A 19,419-nucleotide genomic window follows, 5' to 3' on the forward strand; every position below is an offset into this window, starting at 1 on the left:
GGTGACACTGCAGCTTGCGGTGCCTGGGGACCGTCCCCTCCGATGTCACAGACACCAGGGTTCCATGGCCACACCCTTACGTGGAACTCTGATGGAACCAGAGCGTTTAGGACCTTTGGGAGAAGGGGCAGCCAGGCGGGAGGGGAGCACAGCCTTCATGGGATTGTGCGGGGAGAAAATCAGAAGCGCCAAAGCCTGACTGGAAGTAAATTTGCCTCTAAAATTGCCCCAAAAGACGATGAAAACTCTTTCCATAAGTACATTAACAACAAAAGGGGGCTAGGCAGAATCTCCAGCCTTTACTGGATGGAGAGAAACACGACAAAGGAGGAGGAGGAGGATCTGAAGTACTCAATGTAAGGCCTTATCTCCTCCCAGGACAAGATGACCCACTGTCTACAAGAGAGAACTTTTCACTCTCTGTAGTTATCTGAAAAGAGGTTTTAGGCAGGCGGGATGTGGTATCTTCTCCAAAGTAAAAGGCAACAGGACAAAATGAAATGGCCTCAAGTAGTTCTAGGGGAGGTTTAGACTGGATTTCAGGAAAATTTCTTCACCAACGGTGTTGTCAAGCATCATAACATGATGCCCAGGGAGGAGGCTGGGTCTCCATCCCTGAAGGTATTTAAAATACATGTAGATATTTTACTTAGAGACATGGTTTAATGCTGGACTTTGCAGTGCTGGGTTATTGGTTGGACCTTAGGGGTCTTTTCAACCAAAACAATTCTCTGAGTCTGTGATTCTGTGGTAGCAGTCAAATTTAATAACTAGCCTCAATGCAAATYCTTACCTGATTTTCATTTGACAACTCCAGTCATTTTCCTTGTTCTTTCTATGTATATATCTAAGTAAAAAAAAATCCCAAACCACTGGGTGCTTTCTGTGAGGCTGCTGATTATTTTCAAATTTGTTATTTCAACAACCAAAGTTTGTCCAAAAAAACTTTAAGTCTGTTATATTCATCTTAAGGTTGTAGTATTGTCAGGGTATGGAGCAAACCAAGGAAAAATGCCTTCAGAAACAAATATGCTGCTGTGCACTGTTCTTCCACCTTTCATTTCCCTCTGCTATACTGTATTTTTGGCTTGTGTTGTCAGAGTGCCTAAAACAAGAGGTTTCAGCCCTCTGTTTGTAGCTTCCTAGACTGTGCTGCAGTGCACATGATAAAGATTGAATATTTGCACCTGGGAARAAAGTTACCTGATCAGGTGGCTCAGATGCAGATTCACAAATGGGAGAAACTCATTTCAATTCTTGCCTTAGCTAATGGTCTGCTGTGTGCCTTCAGTGTCTGTGGCAATTTCTGTTACAAGGTAGGGAGAGTAGGATATGGTTTTCATCCAGAAGAGGAGAGCTGCTGTGAGATGCTGAAAACCTGATGGAGTTAATGTAAACCTGAAAGAGTTAATGTCTCMAACACTGGGCAGAGGAGAAAAGGAACGTTACCATGCCAATGAGATAAAGTGATAGGAAAAAGGCCCTTGGAGGTAGGATAGAGTTTWTTTGGGGACTACCCTTCTTATTTTGGGTAACTGTCTCTCAAACCAAATTTGAGACAGCACTGCACTTCTGTCTCTGACAGGGGAGGGGAATTGAAACCATGAGACCATCCAGCACCCTTCTGAAAAGTCTGAGAATAACAAAATGCACCTGCAAGAGGACTGTTCTGTAAATAGAACAACTGAGAGGCTGTGTGGGTGGAGGTACATTCACATGGGATCCTTTACCTCTAGTTTTCCTACCTTTCTTTATTCATTTCTTCCTCTCCTTATAAGTTCAATGTGCTGCTCCTATGGGCTGTTTAGAAGAGTTTAATTCRATGCTGCCACGGGCTGTTCAGAAATTTTAAGTTGTTGCTGGTGTGGAMTGTTCAACCTATCRTAAGGTTTAAWAGTTTAAATTGTTGCTTYCATAGCTAAAACWTTCKAATTGGTCGTTTGGCATTGTTTTGCCTTAAGTTTGTCCAAGGGTATCCTGCTGTCCAAGGGGAAGCAGTCCAGGCCTGCTCTCTCCACATCCAAYATTTTGCTATCCCAGAGCAGGAAGCCCCAGGACCTCCCTCACAGGACCTGACAGCTGCTTAGGTGAAAAATATTCTGAAATCTTGCTGTGATTTTATTATATTTTAATTTCCCATGATAAAGAGGAATAATATCTCTAAATTAARAGTGAAATATTTTTGAGATGTACAAAAGTGACATTTTATTTTTTGCAAGTCAGACTAGGGCTTATTTGAATGCCTTTGACTTGGTATTGAGCTCTTTCAAATAAGATATAAATCTACCACTTTCAGTTGAATATTTAACATTTTTAAATCATTGAGTATGGCTTCAGCAACCAAAGAATAATATGTCACACTCATCTTTTATGCATTTATTGCAAGGAATGCAAAGTTTGAGAGTTAGAGCTATTAATAAAATTTTATTTATAAAGTTTATCAAACACATATCCCCATATGCACACTGGCTTTAAAAATTTCTGGTATACTGAATAAATATGAGCAGCAACCAGTTTGGAAAACCAGACAAAGGTAAACATAAGAACCAAGATAGGATAATAATTTTCACTTATTTTTAAATTATTTATATTAATTTTATATATATGTTTATATTAATTTTATATTATATATCACTTATATTTAAATTATTAATCAATTCCAGAATATTCCAGAATAATTCCTTTAGACATTATTCTCTTCACATCCTCTGAGAGCACAGCACATTTTTTCAGCTCATAGGCATAAATTCAATCATCGCTGTTCTTTTGATTTTGTATAAGGGAGCTGAATTATATTCCTTCTATGTGAAGAGTTGTGCATCATCTGGAGAAAAGTTGGCAGAATGATCAAATTGAACAGCAGTATAAAATATATAACATAACTCACCTGAAAAAATGTAAAAGAACACTTTTGCTATATTCCTATTGCTGTTAATTGAAAGCTAGCTGAGAGTTTCTAATCACTCATGTTTTTTCAAATGATTGATTTCTCACTGAAGAATGAAATGGAAATATTGCAATCAACCTGACCTCCCTGTATTTTAGACCACTGAAAAATTGAAATGCTATTTGCTTTCAGGCATTTTTCATTACTTGAGTAATAGAGCTGATTCAGACTTGGGTCAGTGGCTGCTCTCTCTCAAAAAGCTGTTTACTCCCCACCCCTGTACAAGTTATGAAGCAAGGGCAAAATCACCACTGCTGCTTGTTCCTGGTCAAGTAAACCTATTCTCAAGGTTTAAACACACCTATATAATGGTTGCAGCACTGAGCTGGTGACAAAAGCCAGAAGTCTGAGTCATTATGCCAATTATTTTTTTAAGTGTTTTGTATAAAATTGGCAACCTYAGTGAGGATTTTCAAGGCCAAATTCTGCAGCAGGGTACATGGAAGCACACACATCTACTACCTTCAATTCCTTTGTCACTCACTGCAAACCTTACAGCTCAAATTGAGGCCAGCTCCCAATCATCTGCCATGTGAATTGTGCCAAGTGAACCCAAACTACCTTTCTACTTCATAAAATATTCATTCAGTCCCAGCTGGGAYGGTAAAATATGGATGCTTGGTTATTATGCTGGTAACATACCCTTTTCATTCTCTTACATATGTATTAAGGAAATAGTTATACATTACTCACAAGTACAGCTATATGATAAATTAGTGMTCTAAACCCCACCAAACTTTACCATCTCACTCTGCTGGAAGCCCATTTGAAATGACAATCCTCTGTCTAATCCAAATGGTGGCCATTACAAAAATGTTTCAGATTTTAGCCTGTCATTAATTCCTACCCTCTCCCTTCATATCCATCTGCCCTGTGGGAAATATAAGTTTCTCCATAATACCATCTCCCGGCATTCAATATTCTGTATTGGACAAGTATTTATTAATGCAATGCAATTCAGAGCTAAAATGCTAATGAACAAAGAGCTTTGGAGTCTCCCAGCTTGTATATCCACTGGTTTAGAGAACTGGAGAGTGCTCAGATATACAGCTTTAATCACAGAGGAGCCTAGTGCATAGAAGAATATTTCAGGACACATTTTAGAAATTTTACCTGTATTGCTCTTGAATTTCCTCTTTCCTTTGTTTGACAGACAAGGATTAATAAAAACCTTTACACTTAGATTAAAATATTCACCTCCCAAAACACTGATCACATATTCTGAAAAATATTTAAAATACAATTTTTTCATTAGAAAATAACATACACACCTATCTATGCATACTAGGTGTGTTTCTATGCATGTAAATCAGTGTCATGATGTAGTGCTTATGTCTATTTTCTAAAGTTGGGATGACCCTGTTGTCTTTAGWGTCCAAATAACTGCTGATTAAATGCTCAGAATGCCTCGTGCTAAGAAGCCCTAAAGGAAAAGGACTGAGATGACTTTTCTTTGTAGGTCCAGTGTTGTGACATGAACAAAAATGCACAATGTCAGACTTTTCAACAATGTGAGTTGTATCTATACCTGTCACTTTTTAAAGAGAAAGAACCATGGTACTCTGTGAGCTGACAAAACTTTATTATTTGGTCTTTACTGGCATCTGATTTACACAGTTCAGCATATAAGGATTAGTGGTGATTGATGCCTTCTTCCCAGTCCTGGGGTTATGGWTGGCAGAAATCCTGCAGTGTTGGTYCTCTCTTGGTTCTCTGTAAGCCAGTACTGAAATTTCAGGAAATTATTTTCTTCCCAGGAAAATACTTTTCTCTGAGGCAATATAGTAGAGTGTGGAACATCTGCCAGAAAGAAATCTCTCTCCTGTAATCTGAATTCTACTACATGTTTCTGATTGAGGAGCCAACAGACAAGGGGGAAAGACCAAYATTAAATGAAAGCAAATAAGGAGAAAACAAGCTAAAAAAATAGTAAGGTCTTTGTGAGGGCAGGAAAAGGAAAAGAAAGCAAATAAGCCTAATTTGGCTGGTAGATAGGCAGTGATGAGTGTGCTCATCTCATAATTATGCAGCTAAGCAGGAGGTWCATCAGTATGGATGTTGTTGGGGYKAAAAATCTTGTCTTGCATGTTCAGCTATATGCACACCACAGTTTGCATGCTCATATGGACAGGAACATGAAGGGAAAACACAATCTGCTATAATGCCTATCTGCTAGACAAAATGTGCATGATTAGTTCCATATGGCTTTTCTTTCTCAAACAGTAGAGTTCCAAAGTGAGGGAAGATTTCRAACAGAGGTGATGATGTGTTTCAAAATCGCAGTTCAGTAATGTGCTTATGGGGGAATATTGGCCTTCAGTGGGGTTTAAATGCACATTAGTGTGCTTTGCTGAATAGAAATGTCCTTAAACATCTGCTTAAAGACACGTACATAGTAAGACATGCACACAGGAAGATGTGCTAGTAAGAAGTGATCTTGTTTTTGTGGGCTTTGCATCAGCACCCAAGTGATTTGCTGCRTGAAGCTTCCAAAGAAGATACCTGCAGTCTACATAAAATCAGTTCTAATGTAACATTTTCCCTTCCTGCTGAGTTGCATTATCAAGTAGAAAGGTGCTAATGGTATTCCTCTTCACACAGTCACATTTAGATTGATACAAAACTTGATGGAAGGAGGTGCCTAGTCTTTTATGTGCCTATTCCTACTATTGCAGAGAGAGTCCTTTAGAGGACAAATCACATAATCCAGATGTTGCACTGCATTTTAATGTAACTCACCWCTGATGACTTTAAAACAGCCCTGACTTCTATTTCCAGCCTTGAAAACTTTCTGGGTGAATTTTTCTTTCTCCACACATCAGACAGAGAAAATTAGGCAGGACACTATTCCAATTTAGATATCTAAATTAGCTGCCTAAATTTGAGTGCTGTCAGTAAGCTGCAAGAATAACCTTTGTCAGATGGAATTTTTTGGGGGTAGAATTTCAAGAAAGTAAACAAAGTTCTCTATCCACCATGGCCATTTACTGAGAGCACTTTACAGGTGGCCAGCAATGGGCTGTAGGAAGTGAGGCATGCAGCTGTGGCACAGATGTTGTCAGCACCTTCCCTGCCATGCCATCTGCAGGAGTGACTTGGTGGAGTGACAGTCACTCTCCACCAAAGAAAATCAGGCATCCATGTGGGAGTGTCTAAAAGCCAAGCTGCTGAGCACAGGAGAGTTTTAAGCTATTAAATGAGAAACACSAAGGGAACTGAGCACTCATCTTTGATGTTTCCCTGGAGAAAGAAGGATGTCTGCAGTGTCTTACCTGCTGTATTCCATAACCAGGGATTACAAAATGTGCCCAGGAGGCTAATTTCCAAACCAGCATCACCCTCCCTGTCATTTTAACAAATGGCTCCACATTACAGGAAAAGCTGCCAGTTCATGGGGCATTTTGCACAGAGGGGATTGTCACCTCTTACTGAACTCAGACTGCTCTGTAGTCAGAAGTGTGAATTTGTGAGAGCAGAAGGCCAAGGTCCCTGCAGGGGACTGGATCAGTAGCCTTGGCTGCAGACACTTAGCCTGGGGACAGGCACTGTGTGGCTCCTTGGGCTACTGAGAGATTTGAAACACAGCACTGCTAAAACACAGAAAAATGCCSTAGAGTGGGAGCCAGAGTTCTGTGCCCAGAAAACACAGAGCCCACTGAGCCCTGGGTCACGGCTGCTCTCTGCTGCTGCTGCAGATCCTGCCTTTCTCAGTGGCCCAAGAGTAATGATGACCATTCCCACCCCAAATATGCAGCACTTGATATTCAGGGCATTTTTCTAATCTCAGGGAGTGGAGGCTCAAACTTTCATGGGATTAGAAGAGCCTAGGATGCAGGTTGGTGTTTCCCAAAGCAGTGCTCTCTGTTATCAGTCACAAGTAGGTCATTATGTTTTGTGATAAAGTCTTCTTAACTGAGCTCCAGGATAGTTCAGAGTGGTGAAATGAATTCYGAGAGGCAGGTCAGGCCCCAAACAGCCCCACAAATTCAGCACAAGCCAAGGTGGTCAGCCCAGCTCAGCCAAAGCCTGTGCTGTGCCTGTTGGTGCTGCAGTAGGCTCTCAGGGGAGATTTCCCTGGGGATTTAAGTGCATAAAACAACAGAGGCTGCGTTTCCCTCAGCTAGTGACAGCAGGGTAGGACAAGATCTTACCTTGATTCTTTCCCCTGCTGGGAGCTTTGTAAGCTCCTCCTTCTCCTTCACCCCAAGGTATTTACAAGTAGCACAGCCTGCATGTGAAGTCTTTCTTATCTGAATGCAGCTTTTAGAAAATTTTATTTCATATACAGAAATAAATGGCTCATAACAAGATCAACTGCTGTCACTTTCCCTCTTCCTCTGGCAGAGAAGGGAGCTCCCTGACAGCTTCCTTGCGTGTCACCAGGCACCTCCAGCCCTTGAACAGGGCTTTTCACAATGTACATTTTGGATATAGACTCTTAAATTCTGCCTAAGCACCACTTTGCATACATAAATCTCWTTTTGGAAGTGAGGATTAATCCATGTGTCTCACTTTATCATTTGCAAAATGGAGAATTTTCTTACCTGACAAGAAAAGTGAGAGGATAAATATTTCAGGGACTACGAAGTACTCAGACAACTCAGTGCGGGTGACAAAAGTACTTCGGCTAGACAGGAAAACGCTGCTTTAAAATTCCCAGAAGAGCAGGACAGAATAGAGATGAGATCCAGCGTTGTGGGAGGCAATTGCAGCACTTTGTGTGATAGATGGCATCATTCCCAGCACYGTAAAATGGATCTGTGCATAGACCTTCATCCCTGGTACACTCCATTTCTGGCATGTGCTTTATCTGCACTCTGTGCCACCAAACAGTGCTGTTCWTCCTCCTGCCCCTTAATTCCTGTTTGGGGTGTCAAGTCCCACTGAGAGAGATTTGGGATAGGAGTGGTACCGGATTTGTGCTGCTAATTGTTTTSATGTTGCAGGACAATCTTTGCCATCCCTGCAGGGATGTAGCCTCGGAGCTGTGTCCTACAGAAATGCAGGAACAGAAGATTTAGGGGGAAATGGATTTATTTGACTAAATATTTACCACATGCAGATCTCGGAACACTCTCCCCCCAGGCAGAGCACCCCTGGGCTGTCAGCTCAGGCCGCTGCAAACCCGTGAGTGATGCCGGGTGGCAGCTCCGGCACTTTGAGCTGCTGYTTGCAGGCTCGTCCCACGAGAGGGCAATGCAGCCACATCCATCCCACTGCATCCTCACAGCAAAGGATCAGGCTCTGGGACCGGGAATTCCATGCTRCAATGTATGGATAGTATTTATAGAAAGAGCTTTTACTCTTTTGAAGTGTTGCTTATAGCAGTAAAATATAATAAGTCTGCATTAAATTTCATCTCACAGAAGCTAATGTGGMCCTCTGCTGCTATCCAGTCTAGGACACCTCAGCATCCAAAGAAAACCATTTTTCCCGTATGTCAGACATTCTGTTAAACAATTAAATTGGTGGCTCAGTGCTACAATTCATCCTCAGGGGTAGCCCGTTTATCAGATATTTTAATAGGACTAAGTTTCAATGTAATTCTATACATGTGTATGTTACTTCCATTGTCTCTTATGCAACTAAATATTTTATTTTGTATCTCACCCTCGGGTCTGTAACCTCCTTTGTTGGGCCGACAAATGTCTGTGTCACCTTTTAACCTGGTTGATCCGAATAAGCCTTTTGAAAGTGCCACTGACAGCAAATCACTGCGGTCTATAAAAGGTTTATCTTCCATTTGACTGGAAATCGCTAACCATGTGCTGGACACTGTTGATAATGCCAACCAGAAATGCTTTTTTTCCCCACAGGTTTCATATTCGGTCTTATATTCCAAAAGACTGTGCATGTTTTGCAGCTGCCTTATCAGATGCAGCTGAGATATTTCATTGTGTGTGGTTCAGTTGCAGAAACGTGRTTTCTCTTTGCTTTGCATCACACAGGAATTTCTGGCCAGCTGCRGGCTCTGGTAGTGATGTGCAGTGTCACCAGCCATTAGAAAGGAGAATGCAGAGCCGTTAAGCAGATCTTGACAGGTAAATGAGAGGAGAACCACATCAGCAATGCTGTGATGAACGCTGTGGGAGGGAGGAAACACATTCTTAATGGCAACTGCTTMAAATGAGTAAGGTGAGCTAAAGGAYCTTGCTGGCTGAGACTGCACTGTTTGCAGCTGGATGAGCAGCAGATGGTGGCAGGAAGGCTGGGATGCAGAGAKGTCTGGCAGCATTGACTCCTCCGGTGTCAGCCTGCAGCCAACTGTGCCAATGTGGGCAGCACCGTGCTGCAGGTTCTGCCAGGCCCACGGCCACACAAGGGTCAACATTTTTTGCATGGCATAGACATTACTGTTCGTGCTTCTCCCACATCTCTTGTTATGTAATTGCTATAAACAGTCTGGAGGAATGGAGGAATGAAGCAGTTTGATTAGTCACAGTTTGTGAAATCGTGGCTGGTGCACGTGTCCTCGCACAGCCCACGTCAGGCACACGCAGGAGGCCGTCATTACCCGTGAGGATGAGCTGCCACCCGCCCAGGTCAGGACAGGACAGTGGGAAGCAGAGAGTCATTTATGCCACAGGGATTGCAGCAGAGCTGGGGTGGGAAGGGGAGCCARCCTTACAAGACTGGACAAAAGTGTACTCAGAAAATTGCCTGGACGAAGCATTCCTGTATTGATGAGGACAGATAAGTCTCTAATGATTCTGTGCCCTGCTSTGAGAAGTAGCTGTGCTGCCATTATGAAAAATTAAAAATTAATTTACTCCCTGTTTTGTTTTGCCTTTCCTTTGGACACCATGTGTGGGCAGGGAGCATTGTTACCTCTGCATTCCTGCCCGCGACTTTTCTGCTGGCTGGACAGGCACCATACTCCCAATGAAGGAGACTGATGTTCTATTTCTCCTCAAAAGGCATATTTGAAAGGGCTTTTTAATGAGTCTGTAGTTTCCAAAATTACTCGGAGAAAGACACCAGGAAGCTGTGCTCAGAAAAAGSTGAGGTGGGAGCGGTGCAGCCAAGGCTGGGCACACACGGAGCACACACCACGCTGCCAGGAGAGAGAAAATATTTCTGATAAGAATGTGAAGCAGATTTCAAGCACGAGTGAAAATAGTCGTACATCAGGCATGGCAAAGGGGCAAAGGGCACACCAGGGCCAGGCTGGGAGGCTGCTGTCCTCCTGTCTGCCCCATCACACCCCTGTGGAGAGGCCAGAAGGCAACAGGCAGCACCAAAAGGAGGATCCTGCTGGTTATGGGGAGCAAACCATTGCCCAGGCCAGGACCAGGGCTGGGGCTCTGCAGGCCCTGCCCAGAGTTGATTCCAGTAAGAAAAGCCAATGAGGAAGAGCACTGGGGGTGTCTGTCCTGGTCTGGGGGCAAACCCTGCTGTCCCAGCCTCACCTGCTGGGCCCTGGCTCAGTGACAGAGCTGCCCCACAGCCCCAGCCATGTCTGACCATCCTCGGCTCTGCAGCAATCCCATATCACTGTTCCCATCCTGGCTCTGCTCCAGGGCTGCTCTGGTGACAGGACAGCCTGAAACCTAAAGTATCACTATTTATAGGTTCATTTTCTTCTTCATTAAAATAGTGGCCTTCTCCAGATCAATTTTCACAAGCTTTTCAGTGCACTTCCACACTAAGAAACCATTGGATGGAAAGCTTCCTTCACATAACAAGATCTGCTTCTTGGAAAAGGACCATTTGGGGAAAAAAGCTTTTCCAGCCCTCAGAACCAAATGCCAGCCAGCAACAAAAAAGAGAAAAGAGAAAAAAAAAATAATGGAAATGATAAAACAGTTATGTGACATTTAAAATGTGTTTCTCTACTTGTATTAAATATTTGACAGTAAATTGCAATAGACTTTTAAGCAAAAACAAACTTGAGTGGACTTAGAAGAAATGTTACCTGTAAGATACATATGTAAATATGTGCAAATGGGGCTATACAGTTTTCATTAAAGCATCATAAAGAAAAAAATACAGATTTAGTGTGATATGCAGTTTGTAAACAATTCACAAATCTCCAGTTAAATTTGAGCACTGTGATGGATGTGCACATGCAGATGTTGGATTTTGGATAATTGCCACCGTTTCACTGGTAAAAAAAAAAGAGAGGCAAAGTCTGAAGAGTTTTGTCAGCTCGGCTGCTTCCAAAGTGATCTCCCACCCATGCACAGTCCCACTTTCAAGGTGCCTCTTCCCACTGTCTGGTGAAGTAAATACATGTTCTTGGTAGCTAAACATAAGCAAAGAGATTCATATTTTTATCTGTTATTTGATTACCACCTTTGCTACAAGATTTGCAGTCAGTATTCTACAGCATMCAGATGAATGACACGTTACAGAACTGGGGCATCAGCCACTACTGACTAATCACAGTTTCATTCATTATATTTTGCATAATTTAAYGGGCTGAATCAGCTTATCATTAAGGGAATTTGCAAACCATTTAGAGCCTTTGCAGTCAAGTTGATGACAACTTCCTTTTCCCACAACCAAAGCTGTTTCMCCGAGTACCTGCACAGTGACTTCCTGCTTGGGATGTTTACCTATTTCACAGGGAAGGTCAGGAATTTCAAGTGAGACAGATTGGCAGAGTTAAGCTCAATGGGAGCCTGACCCCAGGATCTGTAACCAATAGATTATATAATAGAAGTTTATTACATTTCAGAAGAAATTACAAAACTAAACATTAAGAGACAGATTGACTCTCCTGTGGGGTCACTGTTCATTAAATTTCCCACTGCTTTTACAATCTGAGCTGCTACAGTCATTTAGCTTTTAGCTCAAGTCATTAAAGCAAGAAGATTGTTTCTTTATTACCTTGTGACCATTCTTCATTTTAATGACATTTTTCAAGCTCTCATCTTAAAACTGGCAAACACTATTAAAAAAACAAACCTGAAAACTGTGCCTTCTGAGGCTTAAACACAAACAAACACAGTTGCTTCCATCCTTCTCATTTAATATCTGACAGGCACTGATTTGTGCCAGGCAGGGAACCAGGTGCCTACTGGAGAGGGCTCAGTGAGGATGCAAACCTTCCCAGAAGCTGCTGGTAGACTCAATCAGCTATGMAGGTCTCATCCTGTGAAGCAGCATTTTGTGGGGGAGGCTGTAGGAAAGTGCCACATTTTGGCAGGTAAGAAATCAGGAGTAGGAACAGGGGATGATGCAGTTGAACAGAGTAGGACGTGCCTGGGAAGGATTTTGACACTGGGAGTGTGTGCAGATGCCTTGAGACACCACAGTGCTGTAGCTGCACCAGAAAGTAATGACTTCAACACCTCTGACATCTTTTGTCTTCTCCTTGTCTCTTCCATAAAACAATATGCAGATTCTGAACAGATACTATGACAGAAGGTCATCCAGGTACATCAGAGAGGATTGGGAAAGAGGGCCTAGAAAACAATAGGGAACTGTGGAGAAACTCCCTGCAAGAGATCTCATCCACCAAATAATCACAGAATGGAATCACAGACTGGAATCACAGAATGGAATCACAGAATAGAATCACAGAATGGTTTGGGTTGGAAGGGATCTCAAAAATGATCTCATTCCACCCCCCCTACCATGGGCAGGGACACCTTGCACTATCCCAGGCTGCTCAGAGCCCCATCCAACCYGGCCTTGAACATTTCCAGAGATGGGGCATCCACAGCTTCTCTGGGCAACCTGTGCCAGGGCCTCACAACCCTCACAGGGAAGAATTTCTTCCTAATATCTAATCTAAATCTACTCTCTTTCAGTTTGAAGGTGAAGAAAGACTTAAAAAAATTCTTATTAGGTAGATAAACCATAATATTTATAACTATATTAGCAACAAAAATAATTAGTAACAGGATTCATGACTCATTTTAATCACATTCAGTATCTACAGATTTCAGCAGCTACAAGACATTGTTTTTGGATCAATCTTTCAGATCACAGGTTACTCAAAAMTATAAGGACCACAATATCAAATGTTTGATGAGAGAACAGAGTAAGAGAACCCTCCTATCTTACATCACTCATTTCCTAATGAAAAAACCTTTTCTGCACATTCTATTTTTATTACAACAATCTAATTTCCTTTTTCTCTGATAACACAGGGCTCAAATCTTAGATTTTATATTGTTTTGATGAAAGATTGAACAAAACTCTTCCATGTTTGCCCCTTGCTCATCAAACATGACCTTTGAACTTTGTTTCCTATCACTGACTGATGGTGGAGCAATGCAAACCTGACTGCCTTTGTGCCTGCCCACTCCAGAAATAGAAAGCTGATAAAAGCAATAGATGAGATAGGAGCAGGCAAACATTTGTTGAATCAGTGTTCTGTGGCTTAGAGGGGTTTTTTTGAGCCCTTAACCCAGCAGACTGTAACAGCTAAGGATGTCTAAACCAAGAAACACTTGAGGGAATTTCACCACTGAGCAAGAGTGGGGGATAGAGGACGTGCAACATCTTAGGCTGTTCCTAACGTTACAAGCTCCAATTATTTTTCTTTTCTAAATCCAGATTTATTGTTTGAGGCCATCACTAAGATGTTCTTTGCTTTTCCACGACGAAACAGATGGCATAAATGTGCCCTGCAATTTTATTGCTGTGTTACAATTTCACCGTGTCATGCTCAAACCAATGGGTTCATTCAGTCTGCAACAAAACCTGCATTCTGCAGTGCTGCCAGTGGGTAAACTGAATAAAATGGCAGCTGAAATAGTTTCAAGTTGGCAAATCAATATTTCATTGTTTGTCTCATACAGGTTTATTAGCRATAGAAGCAAAGCTCAACAACAGATAAAAGCTTGGAATGGTTTCTTGGAAAAATGTGATGACAATAGACTTGTGCACAGCTACTGCATTTTTAATATTTTCGTGTTTTAGTACATCTTTTTCAACATGATGAGATTAGACAAAATTGCCCAATTCTGTTCTCTGTAAGGCTGGTCAAACCAATGGCTGAAAGGTTTACCTTGGCACAGGTGAGAATAAAACAGAGAGCCTAATGTGTGAAGAGGTGTTCTGAAGAGTGTTCAGTTCAAGAGGARCATGACTAAAGGGAAAAGCCCTGAAATACAGCAGGATTTAACTCTTTACAGTCCTTTATTGGTGCTTTTCAACCACAGCAAGAGCCAATTGTTCAACTTTTTTTTTTTTTTTCTTACAGCCAGAGGCAGCTACAGGAACTTGCTACTCTCGCCTCAGAGGGATTCCTGTACCCAAGGAGAGTGGGGTTGATATATGAATCCAGGAACATTTGTAGAAATCCACTCCCTTAATTTCTTAAGCTGAATACAGCAGGCCAAACTCTATTCTTACTGACAGAGGCTTAAAAGGGAAATGACAATAAAAATACTGCAAATRCCTTGGCTCTAGGGGACACTTTAGCTGCTTGCCCTGCAGAGATAACCTTATTCACACCATCAAGGGAGCAGAGAGGTGACTTGAAAAGACCCTGAGGAATAAAAACACCGYCAGGTGAGACAGTCACTGCAAGGCTGGGATAACTTCAGCATCCCTGCCTGCCTCCCTCCACACCAAGCAGCCTCTGATTAACMATCTCTGGAAGCTGCATCTTTCACACAGATTSCACCAGTGCCTGCACCGGCCCATCSWGTTTAGCAGATCCGTRTCTCTGGTTGCTCTGGAGGGTGGCTGGCACTGTSTGACTGGTTCAATATCCCCATTTTGATCTCCCTGCWGTGGATTTCCTGGGTATCTTGATACCAACCACATAATGAAGGCAGGTCGGTACAAAACAGAGAAGCATGTGTTAACTTGATCCAAATGTAGACAATAAAATTATTAAGGCACCAGAGAACAAAACCAAGGGCTTTGGAGGACTTTTAAACAACTACTACAGAAGTAATTACTTCAACTGAACTGGCCTCTTCCTTTTCTTCTTTTTCTCTCTTTTTCTCTTTTTTTTTTTTTTTTTTTTTTTTTTTTAAAAAAAAAAAAAAAACCCTACTAGTCTATTATTTAATTGTACCACTTTCTTTAGATTTGGCATGAAGAGACCTTTTAACATATCTGAGTGCCCTTTGAATAATTAGATTTGCAAAACTTACCCTGTAGCATTCTATTAATTATCTCACCTGCCAGCAGTTTAAATAATGAAGTGAAGAACACAACTTGTATCAGGCACTGGACAGTGATGGCAGGAACATTTTCAAGGTACCTTCACAGGATTTCTTTAAACTTCCTTCAAAGCCATGTAAAAAACAGGCAGCTTTTAGAACGTGCCCCAAAGAAGTCAAAATTAAGGCCACACAAGTAAGAGAGACAGGGGCAGGACCTGGAAAGCTTCTGATGCTCACCTGGCCTCCTTTGCAGCACAAATGCAGCGAGGTTGAAGTGAGGTTAACTGTGAGCAAGTCACTCATTTGTCATCGTCAYCAGCACAGAGGAGGTGCCGGATGAAAGGTCCAGAGGCTGCAGCTGGATTTGAAATCCTGTGTGAGGCAACAAAATGAACTCCACAGGCCTCCATCCTTGGCAAACCCTGGCACAAAGAGCTGCTGGGAAAGGGCAGGACAGAGGGAGGTGAATGCTTTGGTGATGAGGGGTAGCACTGCTCAGCTGCTTGAGGGCATTTTGCACATCCCAAAACAGGACTCTGGGAATGGGGCTTATACCTTTGGTGTCGCTTTGGGAGAAGCCTTTTCAGCATGAAATGAGCACAAAATGCAGTGCAGGGAGTACTGGTGAAGTGAAATAGCTTAGCATCAACAAGATAAACACAGCAATCTGGAAATGTCTGGACAAATGAGCAATGTGGGTTGATCTTTCTTCAGTCATGTTGCCAGGAGACATCACCATAGTCAATCATAAAATTATCAGCTGCTGCTACTCAGGATTTTTTTAATAAACACTTCTATACTGAAGAGTAATTCAGTGAAGCTAAAATTGCTTATGGGACCATGCCAGTTTTGACAAAAACAAGCAACAAAACCTACAGTGGTAAAGACTTCTCAGGTTCCAGATGAAATTTGGAATAAAGTGTAATACCAAGGTTGGTGTCACCAGCAYACCAAAAAATCAAGAGAGCAGCTTGAACCCACACCCTATGATATCCCTTAACAGAAATATACTGGTCTGCTTTCCAACAATCTGTAAGAAATTAGTAAGTAAATTAAGTCCCTGTTAAGTTGCTTAAATTCTCTATACTCAGAGATCTGCATACACTACAGAGAATTTAAAAGGATTTTGAAGCTTGAGAAAGACTGCAAGCCTAGTCTAATGTTCAGAGCTGTCTAATGCCCTGCACAAGAGGAAGCACAAGTTCAAATCCTTGCTGCAGGGCTGTGGGTGAAGGTCAGGGGWAGAGCCAGCCTTCCTCAGGGGCTGGGGGTTTGCTGACAGCTTGGCATTAGGATCAGGATTTTGTGAACAATTTTCAGGAAGTCAATGCTGGGTTATGCAGAACAGTAAATGTTGAAAATGTTGAAAACACTGCAGGACAGAAACTCCTTTTTTTAAATGCTCCTGCCAATGGAGATGGTAGAGCTTTCATGGAGCCAAGCTGCCTGTGAGGAAAGGCTGGAAGGTAATGAGGGTGGAAGCACATTTAGGCAAGGAAAAGGTAAACTAAGCCACAAGTAACACTTCATAAAGCTGAAAAAAAATATTGAAGAGAAAATAACATTAGAAATTATTTTCAAAACTACATTTCTTCTAGAGAATCTGCACAATAAAAGTAGCAACTGTTATGCACTTTGATATAGGAGTATGTGAAAGCTTTAAAGAGGAGGAGAAAAAGAATGTATCATTAATCATCACTTTTATTAAACAAAATGCAAAAACCAGCAAGCGAAGGGAAAAAACTCTAACCCATCCAGAAAAATGAAAAAAAAAAAAAAATGAAACACATAGCTCTTCATGATTACATGTGTATTTTACTTTCACCCATCTGTAAGGAAAGCCTATGGTTAGAACAGAACCACCAACAGAAAAGCAGACATAACAAAAGCAAAAGGGAAAAATAACAACTCTAATAGTAAATGGAAACAAATTACTTGTGCTAAGAAGATTTAGGGGTACTAGCTGGAGAAAATGTTTGAGCTGGTCACATTGCCCTTGCTTTTCTTTGACAGTACCATTTTTCACAGAAAGGCCTGGCAAGAAACGCTGCCTGCAGTGGTTTTCATCTTGGCCATAACCCAGGTGAGGTGGCTGCATTCAGACTGGTGAAAAGGCCACAGGTGATAACAGAGACTGCACCTCACCGTGGGTCACAGCAGGCTCAGACCTTCCCCTGGTCCCAAACGCTGGGTCCACCCTTGGCTCTTTGTCCAGCACTGAAACACTGCCTGGCCTGGCTGTGAGCAGAGCAGCAAGGGCAGGGGAGGAAAGSAGGGAARCCTGGGCCCCASAGCCACCTGGGTAYRGATGTTTGTCACCAAACAAAKGACTYGAGCTCCCGTGCACAGCCAAGAGSGGCTTCTGYGCCACTGCCAGCGGCRAGAGCTGAGGGAGAAAAKAAAGAAAAATCAAATTGGGAGCCTCTGACCCATGGAATTGATCCAGGATCTGTTGTGTGGGAAAACACATCCCACACCATGGGAAAGGCCAGGGAGACAGTCTGGTACAGATTATTCCTTATGCAGAGATTTCATTGCTGGCAGTACCAAAATGAATTTTTTAATACTTGTTTCCTGCTTGCTTTAAGTTCCTCAGCTAACCCTGGGAGTCACACAGTTATGTACAATGCTTCCAAGTGGAGAAGGAAACAGCAGGACACACTGAAAGTTGTCCTTCTSATTCTCAGGCTTTGTTTCTAAGGGGACAAAAAGCACAGCAGTCAGTGTGTCTTTACTGCAGGCTACACAGTCGGACAGAGATGGATAGTCAAAGAGGACACAGGTCCTAATATTGCAGCAAATATTGTTGCAGAGATCTAAATGGTATAATAGAATATGTATAATATGCTGTATAGTATATGTGCTGGAGATATCTRTATCTATCTATAGACAGACARATATGGTCAAGAGAGCTTAAGCAAAGCCTTTCTTGCACTGACAAGTCACTTAGCATTCAATACAATAATGAAAAATACAATTACTGAGRTACCCCCACAGAAGAAAAGTGTAGTTGAACTTCCTGGCAAAACTCAAAGTTCAATTACCCTGTAGCAAATCAATCAAATGCGTGTGCAGCAAGCAATGAAATAGTACAGATGTCACCTCAGTGCATTCAGCTGAACATGGTGTTCCTTCTTTTTAAAAATCAGCAAGTGGCACTAGGAGACATTTACAAAGCTCACATTATGCAGAAGATAAAAAGAAATCTATCARTGTGATTTAGAGCAGCACAGCACAGTGCTCAGGGCATGAGAAACAATAAATAATGAACATTCATCACAGGTAACCTGCGCAATGATGTGATTTTTATAGACACAGAGATTCATGGCACCAGTTTAGCACTGTACCCCCTGTTTGCACAGCTGGGAGCCAGAGCTGCAGGGACAGCCTGCACAGAGCCATGTGCACACACATCAGCCCACACTGATGGATGTGAGGCCATCACAATGAGTGTGTGCACAGCAAACCCCTTAACCCAGGGCAGAGTGTCCTGTTTGGATGGTGCTGGCCCGGGATACAGCAATAAAAGCTTCCCAAGGRGAGCATGGGGCCACAGTGTGCACTGACAGCTTGGGAACTCACTGSTCTTGGCTGCTTTGAGCACCTCTCTCTGCCCTTTTGTTTATGAGCAGCACARAACTGCATTTGGGTTCACAGCTCTGAGACACAAACCTCGCTCTGGGCTTCACCTGTCCCTAGGCCCTGCACTGGTGAGCAATCCCACTTTATTGGGATTTATTGGGACACTTTATCCCAATTACCAGAGCAGGAAGGGGACACACACTTTGTGCTGCCTGGAATGGAGACCTTCGGTTTGCAGCAGGGATCATTGTGCAAGGCTGGGTTTGGTTTTGTTCTCTGTTAATTCATCATTCCTAGAGCTGCCATGAAATTCTGTAATCACTTTCAGGTGGTTGAAGTGACCTTTGAAATTACATCCTACAACTTCAAAGTATTTTGCTAGAGTTTMCTTTCCTTCAGCCTATGACTTATTTTGCTATGGCTACAACAAATCACAGAATATTCTGAGTTGGAAGGGACTCAGATGGATCATCAAGTCCAGCTCTTAARTGAACAGCCTGCACAGGTTCTGAACTCACAACCTTGGTGGTGTTAACAACAGGCTCTAAGCTAATGAGCTCATCTTGGTGTTAAATGTTTTTTTTTTTTTTAATCGGAAATTATACTAATTCACAAATCTGATCAAAACTGAGCCTGAACTTTGAAGCAACAGACTTGTCACCTGCAAACAAAATTATATTTGCATTTTATATCATCAAAACAATTGATTCATGCAACTGATTAAGTCCACAGAATGATGGAAATGAAAAGACCACTTAAATACACAAGGTAAATATTGTAATTGTGTAAAATCGGTATTTCAAAACATTAGAGGCA

General features: G+C 42.1%; 1 long non-coding RNA gene across 1 annotated transcript; it reads right to left on the reverse strand.

Annotated features, from left to right (window-relative positions):
• Positions 1-10,924: 10,924 nt before the first annotated feature.
• LOC130581941 (uncharacterized) lies at positions 10,925-17,316 on the reverse strand. The gene is made up of 3 exons (XR_008966278.1): positions 15,037-17,316; positions 11,506-14,393; positions 10,925-11,051 (listed from the first exon to the last, which is right to left on the reverse strand). It is a non-coding gene; the product is annotated as an uncharacterized LOC130581941 (long non-coding RNA).
• Positions 17,317-19,419: the final 2,103 nt, after the last annotated feature.

Source organism: Malurus melanocephalus, unplaced genomic scaffold (assembly GCF_030028575.1).
Source record: "Malurus melanocephalus ecotype Western Australia unplaced genomic scaffold, MMel_1.1 scaffold_448, whole genome shotgun sequence".
In the NCBI taxonomy this organism is placed as follows: domain Eukaryota; kingdom Metazoa; phylum Chordata; class Aves; order Passeriformes; family Maluridae; genus Malurus; species Malurus melanocephalus.